Here is a 9,375-nt window from a genome sequence, read left to right as displayed (position 1 = left end):
AAGAGGTTGGGATGAGAGTCGCGGGACAGCTCTGTCCGCAGGCAGGTGCCTTCTCGCCTGAAGTTGGCCTGGATTTCTTTGTTCTCCCTGAACTCGTGTCCTGTCATGCACGGGCGATCGTTGAACTCTGTTGACTTTCTATGCAATGTTCTTCATTCCTCTGATGGTAGGAAAACGACCTCCCTGAAAACAGCAGAGGAGCCAGTGGGGGCAACACTCCCGTCCTTCTGGGCTGAGCACACAGTGAAACAGTGTTGGTGATTTCCTAGATCTTGAGCTGGGGGACAACAGCCTTTGCCTTAAATGCACCACAGCAGACGCCTCTTGACAGGCCTATGAAAAACTAGAGTCTGCCCTGAGCCATCCCGGGCCGCTCCCCTCTGAGGCCAGTAAGCCAGCTGCTCAGGGGAGATGGAGCCAGGCAAGGTCCTGGCGACCGTGGTGGGCGGGCAGCCACTCCCCGTCAGGCTGCAAGTTGGCTCCCTCCCTGAATGTCCTCCCCTACCCCGGTGTCATCACACTCATTTGTCCCCTTCTACCTCATTAACCACGCTCCCACTGGACCTCCCCCCACACCCCTCAGAACCTCGAGGCAAGTGGGATCTGGGAAGAGAAAACCTAGAAGTGTGGCATCCATGAGTGTAGCTCAGCCTGGTGGGCAGGCAGCTTCCCTCTTGTGAGCACAACCCGGACAGACAGCTGTGCTCTGCGAGGCTCAGGGATCCTCCTCTTGGCCTCCACCTGCTCCTAACGCACTCACAGCTGTTTCCTCTGCAGGCAGGGGTGGCCTCGGGCCTCACAGGGCCTTGTCTCTGGCTCGCCTGCATGCTGCCCATTCCCGCTCAGCTGTTAAGATCTGTCAGAGCCGCTTCCCTCGCCCCAGGCTGCCCCTCCATGGCCACTTGTGGACACTTCACTTCCCCAGGATTCCCACCTGGCACTGGGGAGCTCTGTTGTCTCTGGCACCAGGAAGTTATAATCTCAGCCCTTCTGTGAGGTCTCCATGGGAAGTATCCAAGGACAGGAAAGGATTTGGCCTTCCCCAACCCACATGCCCAGTCTTCAGGCATGTGACCCTTTCTTCCCTGAAGAATAGGCCAGTTTCTGTGCTGTGCTGAAGAAAACCAGCTCCTAGGGCTGCTGGTTGGGTGTGGGTCCACCCAGTCTGGTGGCCAAAGTGCTCTCTTGGTGGGAGGAATTTGGACGCGCTTACTGGGAAGAGCTCACATTTAGAAATCCGCCCCCCTCCCTGGTGCTGCCGTTTCTTTGCGTCTTGATGGTGTTAGGGGAGCCTTTGTGAACCCCAAAGCAGAGCTCCTGCCCTAAGTGGCCAGGTGGTGGCCTGGGACTCCCAACACAGTGTGCATCTGTTTCCCTGTGCAGTGAATGTCAGTCCGACCAGTACATCTGCTCGCTAAGAGGATGGTCCAGTTTGACAATGTTACTCCCATTCGGATTCTGTACTGCCTTTTGGTAGATGAAAACTACCAGGAAAAGAAGGGAAGGGAAGTTCCCAGTTAAAGTTCCCAAAAGATCGAGGCTGTGAGACGCATAGAGGTGTACAGAAAGCTGAGGCCAGAACACTCTGGTGGTGGGGCGTGCAGATGGAGGCAGCAGAGGAGGGGGTGTAGGGAGCGAGGAGCTGAGCATACAATGAGCCCCACCCCAGAGCCTGCCCTTCCCCAGCAGCCTGGGAGCCTCATCCTTGGTCAGGGAAGAGGATGGAAATGTAGCTTCCCCACCCCCGCCCTGCCCCGCCCCACCATTGGTCCGTGATGGAAATTGTCCCTGCCTGCCCAGGCCTTGCCACCGCCCTTCCAACGCCACCTCCACTCCAAAGAGACTGTGTCCCTGCCGTCAGTGGCATACTCCCCATTTTCATTTTTGGATGAAGTGACATTTAGCTTTAACGAGACATTTCCAAAGCGCTTAGTCTCCTCCAAAATGCTAACTTTAAAAGTTGGGCATCGTAGGTGAAGAACCTTTTAAAAAAAAAAAAAAAAGGCTAGTGAAAGACATTAGGCTAGGCATAAATGTGCACTTCCCCAACCTTGCTATTAAACATTTAGAATACCTTTGAGTTGCTTTTCATGGATCATTATAGCTTATCCAATAATGTAAAGAAGTCTGTGTTACTGTAATTCCTGTAGTGTTTAGGCTCTCATTTCTACCACAAAATATGCTGTACGCTATGTATCAAGCTTTCTGTGAACAGAAAGGAAAGGTGCCTTATATTCCAAAGTCGTGGCTACACCCCTGTGGACAGTAATCAGAAGCACAGTATATACAGAAGCATTGGGACTTCCGTGGGTAAAACCAGATACCAGTCAGCAAGACGGATTGAAGTGGCACGGGGCTCCTTTGTTTTCTGGTTCCCTTTTTTCCCCCCTCCGTTTTTCATTTCCTTTTTTTTCTTTCTTTCTTTTTTATGTTCTCATAGCTTGCTTTAAACAGAAAGCACTTAAATAGATGACTGTGTGTAAAAAGCTCTGTGCAATAGAAATCATTTCCCTTCATTTTTAAGAGAGAACGTATTGCACACCAAATGAACTCAAAGTAAGCTTTAGACCAGGATGATTCAGGTTGTGGAGGAGCAGGACGAGTGTGTTCACTGTAGTTCCGTTTTGTTTGGGAACTGAAGGGAAAACGGGCCTCCCCAGCACTGCCTCCCTGCCCCTGCCCCGCAACCCCGTCTCAACCTGCCTCTTGCTGCCCACCATGCTAGTCACGCAGGGCCCACGGGCACCCACCAGAACCTCTGGCTGGGGCAGCAGGGCAGGTGGAGCAGGCTGCGACTCGGCGGCTGAGAACCCTCCCCAGTGAGCGTGTGACCACAGGCGTCCCTCCCAGCACTTCACCTTTTTCTTGTTGAGATGGATCGACTGCTACTGACACCCCCCCCCACCTCCCCACAGCGTGCGTGAGGATAATTATAAAAGGATATTTCCTTGAGAAAAAAAAATTGTTTAAAAAATATTTCTATTCTCTTCTATTTATTATTAGGTTAATCCTTTAAGTACTTATCAGGAGTGTATTGTTATTTTGTGTCGTTGTTGTTACCATAAATGCTTCTGACTCTCACTCCAGCCTTTGCTGTCTTCTGCCTCCCTCCCTCCCCTGCCCCCAGAGACCCAAAGGGTCTTGGGGATGTGATCGGAGGGCAGAGGGGGGTTTCTCTGAATCAGCTGTCTCTCTCCAGAGTAGCCGCTCAAAAACTGGTGGTCTCCATCACGTCCCACTTTTCAAAACGAGAGAGTTGATGAACAAAACAATCTCCCAATGTTAAGGAAGCGCCGGGGTTTGAAGTTTGCTCGTGTGAGGAGCTGTAGAGGAGACTTAGAAAAAGCAAAGCTTGGTTCCCCCAAAGCCTCCTAGAGCCTCCGGTCAGACTTCTGGGTTCATGACAGTTCAGAAGCCCCGGGGCAGGGCGGGCGCGGAGGCCTGGTCGAGCCTGAGTTCGGGTGAGAGAGGTCTCTGGCAAGGCTCACTGGGCTGACAAGTTTCCGTTGGCTTTTGTTACAGTTGTTGTTTTCCTTGCCTACAAAGTTGGTCAAAACCATCTTGCGGAGCAACCGTGTTTTTCTGTCCAGCTGTGGCTTAAGGACCCACTCTGGGGGAGCCGGGGTTGGGGGGAGCCCCTTTCCCCCTTCCTGTGGTTAAGCGCAGAGGAAGCATGGGCCAGGGGCACAGCTTTCCGTGGCTAGAAGCACAGCCAGCAAGACACCCAGTGGCTTGCTCCTTGGGTATCGGGGTGGTGGAGGCTGAGGCTGGGTGCTGCCCGCCGCCCCGAGGTGGGGCTCCCAGAGGGTCGGCAGGCTCTCCGTGTCACCCACGGCTTTTCCCCCCTCTGACATCGTCTGGGGTCCTGATTCTATCCTCGTCTCTTTGAAAGCCCTCTGATGAAACAACGGCCCCATCCCTCCCCTACAAGGGTTTCCATTTCCCCCAAGTCGTCTATGCATTTCTCTCTCACCGTTTTCTGCCTCATTCCTAGAGAAAACGGGCATCTCATGTTCCACCCTCTGAGACCCCCCCCTTTCAGAAAATGCTGTGCATTTTGGAGACGTGAGGATTTCGTCCAAAGTTCTGAAAGCATTTGTGGAGAGCTCGTTAGAAAATAAAAATGGGAAAAAGCAAAACGAAAAGGCGGTGTCCCCCCACGTCCCTTTCCACTGAGTAAGACCTAGCTCTTTGCGATTGTGCAATAAACTACTTGCCGTGAGAGCAGGTGGCCACGCTCCTGCCCAGACTACTAACTGACACAGCACAGGACGGCGGGCTGCGCGGGGGCCTCTCCCAGACGCCTCCCAGTGAGCTCAGCTCCCCCCACCACCACCACCAGCACCGTGTCTTGCGGTGTCTTACATTTTAGCAGTATTTTATATTTTCTGTAACGCACTAAGTCTTAGGTGTTTTTAGAGCTCGTTTGTTCATACTCACAATCAGACTTTTTTTTTTTTTTTAATCCTCACAATGACCCAATTGACCAAAAAAAAAAAAAAAAAAGCATCATTTTTGTACAAATAGCTTCGAGAAAAGCCTCTGTTGTGTTGCTGTGACCCATCTCCGGTAACATTTTGTTTCTTGCTATTTGTTCTCGGCACGAGAAGTCAGAAGTTGATCCGCCTGGCATGGGGTGGGGGAGCACCCGTCGTCCCTTCTGTCCTTGGTTAGCCATACGATGTTTGTTCTCAGCACTGCACCACGGTCCCTATACGATATGGAGAAGCAATATCACTGTATGAAACTCACACCATGTATTATTATTATTCACTAGCACCCTAGGTGTGATAATTGAAGTAAATATCTTTTATACAAACACAAGAACGTGTGGGTTGTTTTTATTCAAAGGGCTCTGGCCTGAGGAGGAGCAGCAAACACTTTCCATTCTGGGTCCAAAGGGCACCTCGAGCACTGCCTTCCTCCCGCGCTTCCTCGGGCGTGTGGCGTCGGCAGAAACCTGGGTTGGATGCGAGCGGGGGACCTGGGGGCCAGCCGGCCCCGCTGTCCACAGGTCTCCCTCTGGGTGCACGTGAGGCCCTGCGTCCCCGCTGCCCACAGGTCTCCCTCTGGGTGCACGTGAGGCCCTGCGTCCCCGCTGCCCACAGGTCTCCCTCTGGGTGCACGTGAGGCCCTGCGTCCCCGCTGCCCACAGGTCTCCCTCTGGGTACACGTGAGGCCCTGCGTCCCCGCTGGCTTCTTGGCACCTGTGGAGTCCGGGCCCTCCCAGCACCGGCTCCCTCGTCTGTGAAACAGGGCTGCCACCACGTGTCTCACAGGCTTGTGGAGACCAGGAAGGGTGGCCGACCACGCCGGGTCTGGCAAGGGCTGACTGATGGCAGCAGCCTGCGCCCAGCCAGCCGCCCAGCCTCAGCCTGCAGGTCTGAGGGGTGTGGGGGGTCTCTCGCTTTGTTCCCTAACCCCTGTGATGTGGACAAGGATGAGCTCAGGGCACCTGTGAGTGCTGGCAAGTGAGGGAGAGGAGGAAGGAGGGAATGGCGTCTCATGGGCTTCTGGAAGGATCAGGCTCCTGAGAAAGGGCCTCTCCAGCCAGCGCTCGGGGCTGGAGGTGGGAGAGCCCTGCAGAGTCGGCTGCCAGGTGGTCCACAGGCTTGTGACCAAGGACGTTTCTCGTCTCGGGATCTAGAGGGTTGGAAGAGAACCGCCATCCTCCCCGACCTGTGACTGGTGGGTGGGGCAGGAGTGTATTTGTTGATTGTGCCTTGATCTGTGCATTTCAGAATGTGAAGTTCCCACTGGTGATACAGAAGCGTGAGCTAAACGAGACTCAATGCACCCTCCACAGGAGACCCCAGAGCAGGGAAAGCCTCCCACCAGAGCTGGGCCCTCCTGAGCCTATCTCCTCCATCACCCGGATGTGGAAGTGTCCAGAGCTGCCCCCAAATGTCTGCCCATCTCCCGCCACGGGAGAAATTACGTAAAACCAGTAAGGCTCTCCCAGTTTGGCACTGAAAAAACCTAACTGCAATCATTTTTTGTTTGCTAGTTTAGGTACACTCCTACTTTTAAAAAATGCTTTAAATTAAGATATAAAATGTTTTTTAAAAAAAAGAAAGAAAGAAAAGCACTTAACACAAAGTCTTTTTACCCAGAAGCTCTCCCTGCTCTTGCAGTGAGATTTAATTAAGCAGAACTGCAATTGCACGTGGTTTTGTAGCGCCAACTCCTGTCTTGGTGAACAGCCAGCACCAGAGGCAGAGAAACAAGCAGGATGTGCCGACCGCAGTCGGGCACTGTCCCCACGCAAGCAGTGTTCAGCCTCCCTGTGCACAACTTTTCTCCTTTCTCTCTGGTTAAGTGGATCTGAACAAAACTGTACCTTATTTGATGCACTGGGGAATGGCAGGTTTATACCGCGTAAGGTGACATGGTGATATTATTAACATGAGTGACTCATCCACAGCTTGTGTTTTAAAGGGCTTTCATGTGGCAGCCTTGGGGTGTGTTGCTACCTCTTCCACGGCCCTATTTGTTGGCTTTGCGGGGGGCGGGGGGGCATGCATTTTGTGGGTCCGCACGTGGGGAGCCAGGGTAAGAACACAGAAGACTGGGGAGAACTGTTGTGACGTCGGTGGGGACTTGCAAAAGGGCTAGCAGATTCCAGCCTGGTGTGGCCTTGAAGTGGGAGGAGGCGTTTGTGATGGACAGGCAGCGAGGATACCCAAATGGAGGGGCAGCATGTACCCAGAAGCAGGGCGACGATGTGGCTGGTCAGTGGAGCAGGAAGCCGCGGTGCTGGGGTAGGGTGTAAGTGAGGGAAGGCATTTGGAGTGGGGATGACCATACCGTTGGTAAGAACAAAGCCAGGTGTGGAGGTGACGTCTCACCAGGTGATGCTTTTTCTGTGAATAACACCAAGAAGAAATTCAGATGTCGCTGAGAGTGTCTCCAACCATGCTGGGAGTGACAGGGCCCCAGCCAGGGAGGAAGTACCCCCGCCCCGCTGGAGGCTACCAGCAAGTACACACCCACTGGTGAGGGTGTAGGGTCGCCCTGGGGCTCCGCTCTGGCAGATCTTCAGGCAGGCCCAATGCCAGGGCACGGCCTGGAGGGGCCCGGGTGAGGCCTGAGCCTGAACCAGGCGGTGGGTCCAGCCGAGGCCAGCTGACCCAGCCAGGCTCCTGCTGCCTCTGCCCCCTGGGAGACCCTGCAGCCTGAGGACCCCTGTGTAGGCTCCCACCGAGTCCTCTAGGGAGGCCACAGTGCTTCTCCACCAGGCCGGGTCCTCCAGCTGATAGCACACTGAGGGCTCACCGTGGGCCACTGCTCTGGGCGCTGGGGGTACAGCCAGGGACAGACAAGAAGCTGAACTTCCAGTGAGGGAGGAAGACAACAGAAATAATAAATGAATCACTCGGCCACTTAGACGGTGATCAGTGTTACGGGAAAGAAACACGGCAAGGGGACAGGAAGGACACGTGGAGGGGTTAAAGTTGTAAATAGGTAGTCAAGGACTTTCCAGGGCTTCCCAGGTGAGGCTAGTAGTAAAGAACCCACATGCCAATGCAGGCAGACATAAGAGACGTGGGTTTGATCCCTGGGGTGGGAAGATCCCGTAGAGGAGGGCATGGCAAGATCCCGTAGAGGAGGGCATCCAGTATTCTTGCCTGGAGAATCCCATGGATTCTGGTGGGCTACAGTCCACAGGGTCGCAGAGTCAGACACAACTAACTCGACTACACACACACACACACACACACAGGGACTTCCCTGGTGGTCCAGTGGCTCAGAATCCGTGACCAACCCCGATGCAGGGGACCTGGGTTCAATCCCTGGTCAGGGAACTAGATCTCGTGTGCCACAACTCAGAATTTGCCTGCTGCATCTAAGACCCAGTGCAGTCAAATAAACAAATAATTGTTTAAAAAATAAATAGGCAGTCAGGATAGGCCTCACTAAGAAGGTAACATGTAGACAGTCTTGACAGAGGCAAGGGGATGAACCATGCAGATGCCCAAGGAAAGAACATTTCAGGCAGAGGGGGCGGCAAGTGCAAAGGTCCTGTGCACAGAACGTGCCTGGAAACCAGTACAGCTGGAGCAGAGTGACCACCAGGAGGGACGGGTGGCAACGAGGTCAGAGAGGCAAGGGGGAGGCGCGGCAGGTTTCGCCTGCTGGGGCTCTGGCTGCTGCTACTCCTAGGGATGCAGGGGCTGATGGGGTTAAAAGGGAGGGTGGTCTGGTCTCACTGTTTAAAAGGCTCTCCGGCTCTTGCTTCGTGACTAGGTTCTAAGGGTGAGGGCAGGAGAGGGGAAAGCAGGGGCTGCGGCCACAGTCCAGGTGGGAGGTTGTGACTCGGACCAGGTCGGGGCAGTGGTGAAACCAACTGGATTCTGGATCTATATGGAAGGGAAAGCCAAAAACAAGCCATGAGACAGAGGACCTGTCAGGAGGGATAGAGAAGGGCAGGGAGGGCCCCAGGGGTTCGGTCTGAGCCACTGAAGCGTGGCCTTGCCTCTCAGCCCTGAGGACACTGCCTCCTGGGGCCGTGTGCCAGGGGCTTCTGCTGGGGTGAAGCAGGTTGAGGGGGTGAGGAAGTCAGGCTTCAGTTTGGACCTGTCAAGTCTGAGATACCATTGGAGGGTGAGCCCAGGAAAAGGAGTGCACTGGAGATGTCTGTGCACTGGAGGGTCGTTGGCTTATAAATGTCACTAGAGGTGGCCAGAGTGAATGAGAGCCGAGAGAAAGGCATGCAGGGGCAGCACCCTGGGTGCAGCAGCGTTGGAAGCTTAGAGGGGAGGAGGACCCCCAAAGAAAACCAAGAAGGAGCGGCCAGCAGGGGGCAGGAGGCCCGGGATGGTGCCCTGGGAGCAAGTGCTGATGAGTCAGTAAGATGAGGGCTGAGAAACAAGGACAGAGCGAGGTGCAAGGTCATCGGTGACCTTGGCCAGTACCGTTGGCATAGCGGAGAAGGTTTAAGGAAGTGGACGCTTGAGACTAGGCAGCTTCTTCAGGGAGTTTTGCTGAAAGGGGCCATGGAGTCAGAGAATGGCAGGGGGGTGCATTTCAGATGGGAGAAAAGCGTGCTTGTGAGCTTGTGGAAAGAAGCAAGGGCTGCAGGACATGGAGGAGACCTGCTGGGGAACACCCTGGCCGCAGAGCCAGGCGCGGCATCTCAGGCACCGTCTCTGGCCGCCTGTGGGGCACAGAGCGGGGAGGGGGTGGGTGTGCTGCCAGCCGAGTGCCCCTCAGAGCCCTCCAGGCACGCTGACCTCCCTCCCAGAGCTCCCACCTGGCTTGCCTGTGGCTGACTGAATAAAGGGGTCCCCCACCTTAAGGAAAGCACCCGATGTGATGCCCCCAGGCCTTGCCCCCCGACTCAGATTGGGATAAGTTTCTGCCCTTGATCATCCT

General features: G+C 54.6%; 1 protein-coding gene and 1 long non-coding RNA gene across 2 annotated transcripts in view; both read left to right on the top strand.

Annotated features, from left to right (window-relative positions):
• The window catches only part of LOC104998934, a 6,874-nt gene extending 2,050 nt beyond the window's left edge, over positions 1-4,824 (top strand). The window contains exon 2 of the long non-coding RNA XR_826523.1: positions 6-4,824. This is a non-coding gene — a long non-coding RNA (uncharacterized LOC104998934). The remainder of the gene's footprint in view (positions 1-5) is intronic.
• The window catches only part of CUX1 (cut-like homeobox 1), a 351,136-nt gene that overhangs the window by 329,437 nt on the left and 12,324 nt on the right, over positions 1-9,375 (top strand). The window lies entirely within an intron of this gene.

The sequence above is a fragment of the Bison bison genome, unplaced genomic scaffold (assembly GCF_000754665.1).
Source record: "Bison bison bison isolate TAMUID 2011002044 unplaced genomic scaffold, Bison_UMD1.0 scf7180017864340, whole genome shotgun sequence".
NCBI lineage: Eukaryota > Metazoa > Chordata > Mammalia > Artiodactyla > Bovidae > Bison > Bison bison.
This window is presented reverse-complemented; position numbering and strand designations above follow the sequence as displayed.